This window comes from Silene latifolia, chromosome X (assembly GCF_048544455.1).
Source record: "Silene latifolia isolate original U9 population chromosome X, ASM4854445v1, whole genome shotgun sequence".
Taxonomy (NCBI): domain Eukaryota; kingdom Viridiplantae; phylum Streptophyta; class Magnoliopsida; order Caryophyllales; family Caryophyllaceae; genus Silene; species Silene latifolia.
The window spans coordinates 245,474,290-245,490,493 of record NC_133537.1 but is presented as its reverse complement, the minus strand read 5'-3'; the positions used below and the strand labels follow the sequence as shown (position 1 = coordinate 245,490,493).

The following is a 16,204-nucleotide window of genomic DNA, read 5'->3' as shown; positions in this document are numbered from 1 at the left end:
CTCGGAAAAGACTAACATGTTGAGAGCCCAAATCACCGGGTTCAAACAAAGGGATGAGGAATCTTTGTACGAAGCATGGGAGAGATTCAAGGACACTTGTCGTTCTTGTCCACACCATGGACTTAGCGAGTGGTTCTTTGTACAACAATTTTAGAATGGTCTATATGAAGACTCCCGAAACATCCTCAACATGGGATCCAATGGTATGTTTACCGAAGTTGATGACAATCAAACATGGAATAAAATTGAAGAAATGGCGGTCCATAACTCGCAATATAGTAGACCTCGGAAGGCTAGTAGAGGAGGAAAGCATGAGGTGGATTCCATTACTCAATTGGGTGCTCAACTAAGTGCTCACATTGACACCATTAATTTGAAGTTTGAGAAGGCCATGGCTAAACTTGAAGAGGCCTCCAAATTACCTAAGCAACATGTTAATGCTATGGTGGCATCATCATCAATTTCAAGTGGAGTATGTGAGAGTTGTGGAACTTTGGGACATGACCAAAACGAATGTAGGGGAACAAGTGAACAAGTGAATGCTTTCCAAGCATACAAGAGTGGCACCCCTTATTCCAACTATTACAATGAGAATACCAAATTACATCCCAATCTTTCATACAAAAGCCAAAATGTTCAAAATCTTCAATCAACATACACCCCATGTAATACCCGGTATTTTAATATGATATTATATTAGGCCGAGTTACCAGCTGGGTCGTGTAGTGTATTTGTGACTCGGGTAACTATGTGACTCAGGTTTTAATTAATCTAACTAGGCTAGGCCCGTATCGTCTTAATAGCACCTATCCTATACATATAACTCATCTAACCAAACCCTAATCTCCCTATCACCATATTCACTTTAATCATGAGAAAAGAGAGAAAAGAGAGAAGAGGGAGCCGTGTGTGAAGGGAGCCGCGTGAGGCATTGCGAGGCGATTCTCAGCCTATTCTCATCCTATTTCGTAAGTAGACTATCCTATTACCTCTTTATTCAATTATTAGCATAATTATAGTAGTAGTGGAATAATTTTTTTAACCCAAGAAATTGGTTTGGGGGTTTTGATTATAAATTGTATGAGATAAATGAATAGAATAGTTACAGCAACTTACAGATTCGTTGGTCTCTGTTATTTGAGTGTTTTACCTGTCTTAAAGCCGTGGGATGCAAAAAGTTAAAGAGGAGACTCATGTTTATTCCAAGCCTAGTTTATGCCTGTGCAAATTTGTAGCATTTCACCGTGTAGTTTTTCCTGAAGAAATTATTTGTGAACGTCTATCTAAAAAGTCCGCGAATCAGTAGAGGCTAAAAGATTACTTCTAAAACATAATTTAGATATGGAATTGGTGCTGGGTCTTTTTCATATATTTAATTTAAAGAGTTTAGATGAGTTAGGCGTTGGTTTTACTTAAAAATCATTTCTCAAACTCGTTTTATAAATCAATACTTTTTATGCGACGGTTTCTGTCAGTTTTTGGAAATCAGTCTGAAAACCCTTGATAAGTTTGGAATTTGAGAAAAACACGTTAGATATAATTTGTAGCTAAGACTCATGGGGTTCCAATTCAATTGGCCTTGCATCAATTCGAATTTCCTGGAATTAGTTATTCATTTTATACCGAGTCTGCCATGTGCAGGAAAATCAGGAAAAGTCGTGTTTGTTCTTTAAGTTGATATTCCTATTAATTTACGATGAGTCTAGGTTATGTGAATGATTAATTGACTGAGTATGTGGTAATTATACATAATTATGTTATGTAGGTGATGGATATGTGAAGGATCATAATTGATTGCTTGTGCGTGCTTGGATTGCGAAAAGGTAGGGAAATACACTTGACTTATTATCGTTGTTGTTGAATGGTGTTGATTTGTTCTGTTTCGTATGACCAAGTTGTGAACGTTGACTTATTTCGTTTTTGTTGCTTTATGCTATGACTCATATACTGGATTGTGATTGATCGAGTTGATCGTATTGAGTATGCTATCACAACATTTTGTAGCTGGCATGATTTTATAATTGATCAGTTCAATGGTATACATATTGCATTGCATTGTTTACTGTTAAGCATTTCATGTGCATTGGAGTTGGAGGATAGTGTGGTGGTGATGAGGTTGTGATACGTTGTGATGTTGTGATACGTTGTGATGTTGTGATAAGGCCCAGGCGGGTTCTCAGACTGCTGGATAACCTCACCAAGTGGTATATCGACGACGGTCGATTGATAGTCTGCCGGGGATCGGTATGGCTGGGCGTTCCGGGTTATGAGATATGAGTTGAGATGGAGGTGGAGGTGACGGAGGAGCATGCATATCATATTTTGTTGTTTCATTGTATTCCCTACTCAACCTCGTGGTTGACCACTGTATTCGTGAACACCGTGACGATCCAAATATTGGGGAGCGACTTGACGTTTATGAGACAGATGGGAGCTTGATGGGCGTGAGACACTGGATCAGAAGACTTAGTAGCTAGATCATCATTTAGAAGACTTTCACTTTCATTTATGTAGTTCTTTGTAATTTGATGTAAAAGAGGTTTTGTAATAATTAAGTTAAAGTAATTATATAATTTGCCTTGGAGTTTAATTTATTATTCACTACCTCGGGAGACCGAGATGGTAACAGTCCGGTTTATTAGGGAATGTCTTGCTAGAGGCTCCTTCATAAATCGGGGTGTTAAACCACACCTCCAATAAGAAATCAAGCTCAAAGACCCTTTTACCAAAGCCAAGGTTATCAAAATCAACCCTCTTACAATCAATCCAATGACCAAGGTTTTGATGATTAAAAAGCGGTCCTCCAAATGCAAAAGAATCAACAATAATTTTTCACTCAAATGCAAAAAGATAGCCAAGCAAAAGATATCACCATCAACAACATACTAGCTCACACAAAGATGTTGGAGACACAAATGTCTCAATTAGCATCCTCTAGCTCTCAATGACAAAAGGAGCAATTACCACCTCAAGGTAATCTCCCAAGACATGAGTCGGTGAGTGCCATCCATTTGAGGAGTGGTACTAGGTATGAAGGGCCGAAGAAGCCCATTGATAAAGATGTTGTGAATGTTAGTGACAAGCAAAGAGTTGTGGAGAACTCTAAGGAAGAAGAACCCATTCAAGAAGTTTCAAAGAAGAAGAATGAAGAGAAGGCTAAGGAGAAAGAGCCTATTGTGATTAGACTTCCATTTACAAGTTGTTAAGCTAAGCCTAAGTTTGATGAATAACTTGGAAAGTTCATGGAGATTGTGAAGAACTTGGAAGTCTCAATTCCATTTACGGAATTAATCAATCATGTTTCGGCCTATGCGAAATACATGAAAGATATTTTTACAAAGAAGAAATCCATCCGGAAGCTAGAGACAATTGCGTTAACTAAGGTGAGTAGTGCCATCATACAAGGAAGTTCATCTCCAAAACTCAAAGATCCGGGAAGTTTCTCTATTCCATGCACCATTGGCGACACTACAATCACCAAAGCTTTATGTGACCTTGGGGCAAGTGTGAGTGTCCTGCCATACTCGGTGTGCAAAAGGCTAGGAATAGGAGAACTCAAGTGCACTAATATCACACTTCAAATGGCGGATCGATCAACGAAGACACCTTTAGGGGCATGGGAGGATGTGCCGGTATGAATTGGCAAGTTCTTCATCCCGGTGGACTTTGTTATTGTTGATGTGGAGGAAGACTCCAACATTCCTATCATTTTAGAAAGACCATTCTTACATACCGCGGGAGCGGTGATTGATGTGAAACATGGAGAGCTCACACTTGAAGTGGGAGATGAGACAATCACTTTTAATCTTGACAAGACAATGAGAGCTCCCAGACTACATGAGCCATGAAAGTGATAGGAAGAAGTTGGCATCTCAACACAAAGATCAAGCTACGGGTGAAGAATCACCACCCATATGGATGAAGAAAGTGGATAATCTTCAAGATGCTCCATCCATAGAGCAAGAAAGTTTCAACAAGAATGAGAGCTTGAATAGCTCACCATCACTCATGACAAGTAATGAAGAAGGCCTCATTGGCCATGATAACAAGAAGGAGGAGTTGTGTCCATCAATTCATGATACTAAAGGGAAGCAAGCTAGTGAAGTATATGGTCTATGGGATGACGAATTCTATGGGTTTGTCAATCCCTACATTGGCAATGCTATAGACCAAGGCTTTGGTGACCATTTTGACTCAAGTCACCACCATGAAGAACACAATGTGAAAAGGTCTATTGAAGATCTTTATAATGACAATGAACAAGCCTTCGACTACTTCTTCAGGGTGTTGAGCAACATCAACAACACCTTGGCTATGCCCTCTTGACATCTCATCAATGAATGAGAGTTTGGTGGAGTCCTCCCTAAACCACCATTTGTAAATACTCTAACCCCTCAACTTGCATTTTATTTCTTATATTGCATTTTTTGTCAATTTTTGGATTTACATTTGTACATTTTGATCAAGATTATCATTTTGAGAGAAAGTGAGGGAGGGAATCAAATGTTTCTTAATGTGTATTGTTTTGACTTAGTGTGGGGATAACAATTGCTTAGGCTATCCGAGCCTTCGTAGTACATCACCAATGAAGATCAAATGAATAAAGAAGAAAATGACTTGGGATATGAAGATGCCCACGGGTGGAACTGAACCCGTGAGGTACAGGGATGATCCGAGCGTCTCAAGAAGAACCCGCTCGTCTTGGATGAAAATCCGAGCGTCCTAACAGAGCGATGCTCGTCCTGGCAGAGCTGAAAAGAAAATATTGCTACGGAACTACAATCCGAGCGTCTCCTCAAGAGTCCGCTCGTCTCAGTCCAAAGACGGTCGTCTCAGTGAGAATCCGCTTGTCTTGGTTACATCAAAATTTGGGATTTCACTCTGACTATGAATCCGAGCGTCCCCAGAACAATCCGCTCGTCTCAAGCAGAATCCGCTCGTCTCCTATTGAGGACGCTCGTCTCAACACGGGTTTCATTTTCTAAAGCTGACTGAGCTATAATCCGAGTATCCCGTACCTAAGACGCTCGTCTCCCCCTGCTGAAATTCAAAAACATGGGATTTTAAACCCGTTTCCCATTTCATTTCATTTCATTCTATTCAAAACACAAACACACATTCAAAACCCTCAATCCCTCCATCCATAAAACTCAATTTCCTCAACCAAATTCACCCAAATCAAACCCAAATTTCCTCAAAACTCAATCAAATCACTCCTTATCAACAAAAAGTCATTCAAACATCCAAATCCTCAAAAATTGAATCGAATTTCTAGGGTTATAAGCAAATTTCGAAAATCCTAAATCGATTTGGGATTCATTGAAGCTTGAGGATACTAGAAGAATTCAAGCAAATCATTGGTTGTTGATACATACAAGGAGAAGAACAATGGCTATGAATAAAGGTGGAAACAAAGCACCAACAAAATCAAATCTTTCAAAGAGGCAACAAGCTCTTCAAGCTTCCAAAGCTCTGGTGGTTCAACAAGCAAGAGTGGAAATTCAAGAAACTCCTCTTCCTATGGTGGAAACTACTACTCCTATCCCGGTTATTGAGCAATTACATGAATATCCGGAGGTAACTTTCACATCCGATTCTCATAGGAAAAATTTTATGTCTCTTGCTAAGAAATCGATTTTGCCCACCAAGTTTATTTGCCAAGATGCTTTGACCAAATTGGGTGTCCTTGAAAGAACCAAGAACTTCTTTGAGTCTATGGGGTTGCTTACATTATTTGATATGCAAGAATTGACCTACCCCTCCCTCACCTTAGAATTTCTAAGTTCATTGAAAGTCACAAAGGTGGAGACTCGAAGGAATATTGAATTCCGCCTTGAGAATGTGGATAGAAAGATGTCCTTTAATGAGTTTGGCTAGGTGTTCGGTCTTGATAATGACTCGACCTATGTGAAGAAACCTTCAAAATATGATCCCGTCCCTTTGTGGAAAGCTATCACCGGAAGAAAATTCGAATCATACCATGAGTGTTGTGCCCTTTATGTTCACCATCCGGGCATAAGGGTGTGGCACAAGGTTGTGGGAAATACTCTTATTGCTAGGAAGGGGACTAATCATTTCACCGAACTTGATTTCATCTATCTTGAGTCAACCTTGAGTGTCGATAAGAAGTTCACCAAGAAATACAACATTCTTCAACTCTTAATCGAAAGGTGGCTTACAATCGACCATGGCAAAGATGGTGCGGCCTTTATAGTAAATTGGGGATTGGTAACATGGTTGGCAAAGCACTTCAACCGGGATTTCAACAAAGATGGGACTTAAAAGCCGGTTAAGGGAGGCACCTCATTGATCTAGCCACTATGGTTCACAAATTCCATTGGGTCAAGAATGACAACCTTGATAACAAATTTGAGTGGCTTACAAAAGATGCCAAGTCCTTCATTCTACCAAACAAGATTTGCCGACTCAATGTCCGAAGCACAAACTATCTTTTTCCACTCTCCGGTGAAACCGAGATGATCATACAACAACAAAAGGAATTCAATGCCGAATCCTCGTCCTCCTCTATTGTGACTCCACCCTACCCATTCACCTACCAAGAATTCCAATCCGAAGGTGTTGCGGTAGGTAACGATTACTTGACTCAATTAATGCAACATATGCATAAGCAAGCTTATGAAGATCGAGTCAATGCCTATAGAGCTCAATATCAGCCCCTCTTACACCTAGCTAGGCAAGGACTTCTTGACCCATCATGTCCTTTACCTAGTTGGGAAGATAGGGAAGTGTTCTTTCCTAATGTTCTTAGGGATGATAGCATGGGTGGTGAGGAGATTGTTGTTGAGAGTGAAGGAGTTGAAGAAGTTGAAGAAGAAGAGGAAAATGAGGAAGAAGAGGATCAAAGTTCAAGTGATGATGGTGAAGCCTCCGGGTCTATGGAGGTAGATGATGATGATACTAGTGAGGAAGTAGATGATGATGATGACAATAGAAGTGATGTCGCCATGGGCGACAATTGAGGATTAGCAAGCTTTTTGGAGGATGCCACAATCCATTGTGAGTTTCCTACGCCTCCTTTAGCTTTGTTCATTTCTCTTGTTTTTAATTTTTTTATCTTGATCATTTGTTTGAGTCCTAGCAACACTCAAAGGACTCCTACCTCGGTCCCATTGAGGTGTCTTTTCTTGTTCCCACCATGTAAAATCCAAAATGACAAATTTAGTTTCATGCATAGCATTTTTGTGCATGAACTTTCCCATTTTTGACATTAGCAATAGTGTCTCATTTGGTTTGGGGAAGTTCAAGCATAAGCATTGGGAGTTAATTCAAATTATGCTCTCCAACCAAACAAATTCATGCATCATATAGTATAGTTTAGAATGCATTGACTTGTTTATATGTCATATAGTTTGCATTTAGTGTAGAAATCATGCATTTTCATATAGCTTGCATAATTTCCTATCGTATTGACCATTGAGGACAATGTCCATACTAGTGTGGGAATGAGAAATTCTAACATTAATTTTAAAACAAAAATGATAAAAATTGAATTTTTTTGAAAAATTACATAAACATGTCTTTTTATTTCATAAACAAAAAAACCATAAAAATTTGAAAAATTGAAAAACCCAAAAACATGTTCATTTCCTTTATAGTTTAGAATTGTATATATTGTATATTCTTGTTTGTTTGCTTGTTTGTTTATCATTTTTCACATTGATCGACTACGATACATCCGAAACATGAGGATATTGAAGACCGAATGGTATGATCTTTCTAATCTCCCTTTTCCTCATTATGTTAATGACTATGTGGTTTTATTTTGATTAATGTGATATAAACATTGTAATTATAGGATTGCATTTAGATTATTTGGCATACTAGTTGGTAGAAGCATATGGATTAGGTTGTATAAATGTTAGTTGCATCATGGCATATAGTTGCATTTAGGAAAAAATTTGTGAAAACATCTTTTTGGGAAGCTTGGCAAGTGTATATAGGCCCTTGTAGATACTTTTTCTTCTTAAGACTTTGCTCATTAGAATACTTGTAAAATACCCTAGGATGTGTCATGCTAGTATCCTTTGACCCATGGATTAAGGCCTAGTCAAGAGTACCTTGTGGTGTGATAACTCCTTGGCTACCATTTATTCCAAGGTGACCCTTGAAGCCATGCAACCATCTTCCATATTCTACCACATTTTTGTCATAAAAAAGGGAATGGGCACAAAAATTGTTCAAATTTGAGTTCAAGAAAAGAAAAGAAAAGAAAAAAAAAAGTTTGCAATTGCATCAAAAGAAAAGAGAAGTAACAAATATGAAAACTCCTATGCTTAAAATATAAGCACCCTCACTACAAATGAGGTAGCTTTGAAAATGTTCAAAAGAAAATGCAAAAAGTTGAAAATTGTCAAGTATTGAAATGCCAAACATGAAAAGAAATGGCAAAGAAAACGTTCTCAAAATGTCAAATGCCACAAGAAATTGGGGGGAAAAACAACAACAAAAGCAAACTCCCATATGAAACTCAAATACAAATGATCCCTTTATCCATCGAAGCCACCTTTGTGCATGGTAGAGAGGGGACGACCCTTCTTCTTTCCTAGGCAAGAAAGGGAATTCCGCGATCCTCCAGTGTTTCTTACACCATAGGGAATCTGCCCTTGACGAAAACATTTAACGATTGAGGACATAGGTACCCTAGCTTGACACAACTTGGAGGTGATTTATTAGTATCCTCCTAGGCTTAGTAACTCGAATAAATTGTATCTATAATGGAGTGTGTAACCTTAGATTGTTTCCCTTATACATAATTTCTGCCACTTAGATGAGGAAAGTGGCTATTCAATTTTGTAGATGCATCCATTACTTATTTTGTGTGCTTTAATGCTTAGATGTATCGCCATTTTGGCAAGACCCACCTTGCCTTGCAAGGCGGCATCCTACCTCATGGTTGTCTTGTTGTGAGCTGAAGGGGCGGAGTGAGACCCGCTAATTGTCTCACATCGGATATATTAGTAGGTTAGTTTAAATAAGGGTCCTAGTTTTTGTCACCTTTTTACTCGGGATGAGCAAAGGTTCGGTTTGGGGATGTTTGATGTGACTCATATTTGAGCACATTTAGTCCCCGAATTTACCTCGTTCCTGTGCTTTATAGTGCATAATTGGGTCATTTACTATCTTTAGTTTCCCATTTTACGTATTCTTTGAGGTTTTGTCCCCCTTGGTAGGAAAGGAGAGCTAACCTTGCATTTACATGGCGAAATGGAGCTAAATTAATCGAAGCTAATGACCAAGCATCAAAGAGAAGACATTACAAGATGGCATGTGTAGATAATGAAGTAGATTGGGCAATGACGAAAGGATCCTTGCATCCTCAACAAGATCCCCGCGGATTGTTGAGGAACGAAGAGGAAATAAGCTGTCTGACCCAGGTTCCGAGCGGATTGCCACCAATCCGGGCGTCTTCCTTCACCACCATCCGAGCGTCCTCCAGTCAAGACGCTCGTCTTCAAGCCAAAGGATCCGAGCGTCTCCTCTATGATCCGCTCGGATCACAGGACAGAACCCAACGTGCCAAGACCAAAGCCGCTCGGGACGAGCATATCAATACGGGACCAGCAAAACGGAAATGCTCATTTCCTTGCAGAGGATCATTTCCTCAACTTTTCTTAAGGGTCTTAATAGTCATTTAAGCCCTTAGTAACCCTAATTTTTGTACTTAATCTTTAGTATAAATACCCCTTTGTACTACCTAGATTATCATCAAGTTGTAATCAATTAGTAAGCAATCTTAATGCTCTCTTAATACTTTCTTAATCAAGTTCTAATCATTCCTTAATCTTGTAATCAACTTTTAATCTAGTCTTAATACAAATCTCAATACTTAATCTTTCCTTAATTTCTCTATTGTTCTTCATTTATTTTGGGTAATTAGAAGATTATTTGGTTTTATTTGGAGGATTGACAGCCTTCCATCAATCATGAAGTACTTCTATTATTCTTTGCTTTATTATTTGGAATCATCTTCATAGGTATAATTCTCTCTTAACCTTGTTTATTTATTGTTAATCATTTTCATTTATTCATCATGTTTTGCCTTGCTAGTATGATTGACAACCTTGTTAGCATGTTAAACTTGATAATGAGTGAGTAGTTTCCTTAACTAGGGTTAATAGGAATTAGGGGAAACTAATATGGGGATTGATTCATGCTTAATCTAATATGTTTTCATAATTAATTTGCTTGCTTGTTGTGATTTCAACTTATGCACATGTTATGTTTGATGAAATGCGAGCCTATGAATCCTTGCATTTTTTACCCATCACCTATCTTTTCAATGAGACTTGTAAACTTATACACCAACTCGAGTCTCATTAGACCATTCATATAGTTGGATAGGAAGGACTAAGTCGACTTGTAGGTGTTGTACAATCTAATTGATTCGGCTCCGGGACCTAAACCTTCTTAGGAATTGTAAGCTTATACACCAACTCGATCCCATCACAATAATAAGTGCTTGCATCTAGTAGAGAACATGTTTGTATGATCAACTCCCATGAATCCCCTACGAACCCATGACACCCTAGTGCTTTTAATCAATTGTTTACATCTCATTTTAATCACCTTGCTTGTTTTTATTACTTTGCTTTTATATTGTTAATTAGTTTAGTTGATCTCCTATCTCAACCCAAATTGTCACACCCTACGACACAACCATTTGCAATTGAAAATCCTACGTCAATATCCGTCCCTTGGGATCCGACTTTTACTTACCTCTTTACTAAGAGTAGTTGGTGAAGTTATAAATATTGTTTTGGTTAGGTAGCTTTTGACGATGAGTTTAACCCACACCAGTGACGGACTTGTGGAACGAGTTTGTTTAAGAATATTTTTAGTAGATTGCATTATTTGGAATTGCTTATCAGGTAGGGATAAATCCTACTCAACTATTGTTCGTTTATGTTTGGTATAATGGATGATTTATATTAAAGTGGAATTGATCATATGCGAATTGTTCATACGTTGATATTATTATAATTGTTAGAAGGGAGATTTATATCGCATTGTGTTGGTTGATATTATCGTATTTGTTGGAAGGGAGAATTATATTGCATTGTGTTGGTTGATATTAATAATTGTGATGAGGTGAATTAATTGTTATCGTTGATTGTGAATGTGGAAATTGTTATAAGCTGTGCTATAGTTAGATGTACGTTGTTGAGGGATTTTGTACTCTGGGGTGATGGTAATATGTATTTTATGAGGGAGGGGTACTATTACATAATGGCGGTACGTTGTTAAGGGAAGGGTACCAAAGTAATGTGAGCACGTTATTAAGGGAGGAGTGCAAAGTCATGAGAAGGAGCACATTGTGAAGGGAGTAGTGCAATGTGAATGGAATTTAAATTGCCTTTTGTATGTTCATGTTGTTAGTATTTATTCCTACTCAACCTCGTGGTTGACTGTGTATTCGTGAACACCTGTGATGAACAATAATGGGGGGCAGATTTGACAGGTACTAAAGATTAACGTACTTGGGAGCTTACCGGAATGCGTGAGGATTTGGCCAGTCTACCTAGAAGTCTAAACCACATAGATTATTTGATCACCTTATTTATTTTCGATGCGAGTTGTATATTATTTTATGATAAGTTTTATTGTAATAAACATATAATCGTTAAAGTTTTATTTAAAGAACTTTATTTTGTTGTACTTTGTTATTCACTACCTCGGGAAACCGAGATGGTAACAGTCCTATTTATCTACGAATGTCTTGCTAAAGGCTCTTAGATAAATGGGGGTATTACACATAGTTTTTTGGTCGACATCAACCGACGAGCGATACTATTGATTTGTTCTTCGTATGAAATTCTGTGCACAGAGAACGCCTTAGGACTCAAGAATCCGTAGGCATGAATTGGGACCTTCCACTCAGCGATCTGATTATTCAGGTACCTATTACGCCACATGGAACGAAGAATGTTATTGTAATTGACAATTTAAAAAAACATCATAATTCGTAAATGGAAATGACTAAATAGTTTTATTAATAAAACTTACTTTATCCAAATCAAAATGTGAACAACATATAAATTGTCAAGGTCGACAAATTCCATCAGTTGCTTTGGTTCCAGTACGGCTATTTCAGCTGCGCCCATAATTTCCTCTTCAATGTTAATCATGACTACATCCCCTCTAGGTGACTTCTTTACAGCTAGGTTGTGCAAAGCCTTCAGCGAAGTAGTTTTCATTTTTTTCTTATATTCACACGATTCATAATAAGAATCATAAGCAGGCTTGACTGCAACAGCAAAAGTAGATGGCTTATATTGTATGTCCCGTGGTTTTGTTTTTCAGGAAGACATAGTCCTTTCGGTGACTTTGTCCGTTGACGTAGTAGTAATTCCTTTAGCTGCCGCCATGGCTTTGCTTAACTTCTGCAAATGTAAAGAATAAAGTACTTACGATATGTTAATATTTGTACCCTAATATATTTAAAGAATAAGTAATAATTAACGTCTGCGTATAGGTACTGTTGGAATATGTGTCCTCCGACAATAATGCGATCACAACTGATGATCATGATGATCACATGTTCAAGTCTCATTTTAAAGAATACAATTGGGAAGTAATTTTTACTATCAACTGGTCCACACATATCGGTAATGATTGGCTGACTAGAGTTTGACATTACTGTCGTGTGACGGTGGTGATCAGTTGATCCCCTTAGGTCATGCCTAAAGGGTAACACTCTTAATTGATTATTTAATTGATCGTATGACGATACGGGTTAATTAAATTACTTAAAATTGACGGACGATTTTGGAAGTAATATTTACGTGTCTCATTGTAATTTGATTAAATAAGATACGGTCTAAGTAATCGAATTGTTTTATTACTTAGATGAAAAAAAAAAATTGTTTAAGGAAACAATTGCATTTGAATGAATAAATTATTATAAATACAAGATGTTGTGATTTATAATTGGTAAAATATTTTGGTACAAGTAATTATGAATTACTAAGTCAATTTTGTATATGACGTATTTTTATTAATGCGTTGATTTTTAATATGTTAAAAATACTTAACAATTTTACATGACATGTGACATGTGACAAATTGACAAATTGACAAAGATAAAATGGAATCCATTTTATCTCTATTTGGACCGAAATAATAGGGCAGTATTAGCAATATATTATGTTAATTGAGTTAGTGGAAAACATGATCATATTAGCCTAATACTAGCCATGCATACCTACTTGTTCTTGTGAAGACAAACTTGTGCATGCATTGGCTCCCTCTCTTTCTTCTTCCCACCGGTTTTGTGAAGGACAAAATAGAGAGTTTTTGCTCTATTATTCATTCATTCATATTCACACAAGATTTCTAGTGTAAGAAATAAGTAAGCTCTCTAAGAAAACTAGAGAAATAAAAACTCCAAACTTCTTCCTCTCTTAGCCGAATTAAGAGAGCCAAATATAAATATTTTGGGTCAATTTAGTTAAATTAATATTGTTCTAGTAATAATAATATTAATTTTGTTAAGAGTTTACCTTGGGTATTATTCCTTGGGAGGGATTCTACACTTGAATCCTTGTTCATCCAATTAAGGAAAGCTCAAGAACAAGAGAGTATGAGAACTCTCTTGTGCCCTTTGATCCGAAATATCAATGTAAGAATGAAGATTTCTTCCTTATTTTATTTATAGTTTGCATGCATAAGATCATCTTTTAATTTTATGACTAAATTAAAATTATAACATATATGAATATGTTGAGTAAAGAGATATAGATTTTAAACAAGCGGTATCAAGAGCCTTGGTTGTTTGCATGCAAATCGGTTATAGTTTTTCCGAGTTATACGATTAACATATAAAACTTGTAAATTTGTGTTATTATGATATATCACGAAATAACTTTATGCATGTTAAAGTTTCTGGTCCTAAAATGTATTTAGGATATTTTGGTTAATTTATGGATTTTTATTGTTCATCTTATATTATAATTGCATTAAAAATGTGATTTTATGATTAAAATGTCATTTTCGGACTAAAATTAGCTAAGCTTCGAATTTTCAGGTGATTTTGATATGTTATCACATGTTTTATTTTGAGATGACCTGTAAATTTTCAGAATTTTTGGAGTTCTTATGCTCGAAATATGGATTTTTCATGATAAAAATCGGATTTAGATGAAAAATAGGTTAATATGAGATAAATTTCGAATCTGGTAATAGAAATTTAGTATGTTGTCACATGAAATTTTACAAGATGTGTGTAAAATAATAGGCTATATTGAAGTCTTTATGCATGATTTATGAATTTTTGATGAAAAATAGCATAATTAGTGAATAATTGCTAAAACATACTCCATGACTAAGGAAAAACGTCACATGTTGCATTTTATTATCTTTTTCAGATCTAAAATTGAAAAGTTAATGAATATAATTTTTCTCATGTTTTTATGATTATTATTGATAAATCCGATAAACCGCAACATAGTTTTTCCGATAATTTTACAAAATTTTAACCTAAGTTTTTGAACATTATGAGTGTGATGGTATTTTTCCAGAAAGTTCATAAGTTTAAATTTCAAATTTCAAATTTATTTGAAATTTTTGTGATTTATTTGAAGTTTATAACATTTTTATTGTAATTTTTGGTCCATTAATGAACAATTTTAAGAAATATGAGTTAATTATAGTCAAATAGTTAGTGGAGACTAATTTTGAGTCCTAAGAGGTTAGGGTAATTAACTTGTGCATAAATGTGATTTTATGTAATTAATTGTGATTTTAAAAGGTTGAATCACGCAAATCCGTAAAAACCATTAAATATACGATATTGGCTCCTTAAAGGCGATTTAGCATAAAATTGGGTATGTTTATACATATTATAATGCTGCATTTTATTTATGATTGTCATAATTTTATTTTATGTAATTTTATTTTATGTAATTTTACTTAGTATGGCCTTAGTTTTTAATTGGTATTACCCGAAATGTATGGGAATATCGATTCGATTGTAATTTATTGTGATCTCGTATCACCGTTTTGTAATTTAATAGATTTATTTTATTTTAATTACAAATGTATAATAGGAAATTATGTAATTTGTTATGTAATTTTATTATTCCGGAGTTCCTTGAAGACGGTGTCATTCAAGAAGGCGATACATAAAGACGGTGTTACCTCAAGATGCGTGCCAAAACCGAAGTTCAAGGGACCAATGGAGTTGGTTTCCGAATATGTAATACTTAATTAGATTTTCTATTTTTAGGAAGGCTATACTAGGATTTATTTTATGCTTTGCATTTTATCAATATGTCACATGCATTGCTAAATCGCCATAACTAAAACATGCATCATCATTTAATCGCGTTTATCGACCGTGTCGAATACAATTATCGTAGTTAACCGCTTGATTTCACTTAAAACGTGATAGATAATAAATTGACATGACCTCTCGCTAAAAATAAACAATTGAGACTTAGCCTTACCAAATAGTAGAAACCATGAAAACCTATTTCGCGAGGGAGTGCACTCGGCCACCCCGGGGTACAAACCTTGTTACGTAGGGGAAGTGGGTGATAAATGTCTATCTACCGAATTCATGTTGATGAGAGTTTTATGGGCTACCCCGTGCCCAAGTTAATATGGGTTTGGATCATGGACACATTTATTCGAAATTTGGATTGAACTCAACAAAAGTTTTTGATAAGGGTTTCATCGGCTACCCCGTGCCCTTGTCGGATGTGTTTTGGGCTATAGATAAACATTAGAGTAATTTTATCGACCGAGAGTTCTAAAAGTAGAATCGATTAAAGAGTTAGTCCACCGAGTTATATTGATAAGGGTTTCATCGGCTACCCCGTGCCCGAGTTAATATGAATTTGGATCTCGGAATCATTTATAATAGTTGGGTAGAGGTCACTATATAAATGCTCATATCTTGTTAATTTATTTACAAGTATGATTTAAAAAGACAAATGTTAATATTTCCTTTTCTCCATATTTGTAGTTCATTACAATGAATCCATCAAACGCTACCGCACCGATAACTATTGAGTCATACCACAATGTTTTTGACGACGTTTGCTCCAACAATGATTTCGACACTACTAGAGAACTTCATTTTGGAATAGGATCGGATGGTAACCTTAACTTCATCACTTCTACTAGAGCACCTACTAGATCTCGTGTGAGCCGGTCTGAGGAAGTCCGCCTCATAAAATCTATT

The 16,204-nt window shown here is 36.3% G+C and overlaps 1 non-coding gene across 1 annotated transcript; it reads right to left on the bottom strand.

Moving 5' to 3' along the window:
• Positions 1–16: 16 nt before the first annotated feature.
• LOC141625180 (small nucleolar RNA R71) lies at positions 17–123 on the bottom strand. Its single transcript, XR_012534974.1, has one exon. It is a non-coding gene; the product is annotated as a small nucleolar RNA R71 (small nucleolar RNA).
• Positions 124–16,204: the final 16,081 nt, after the last annotated feature.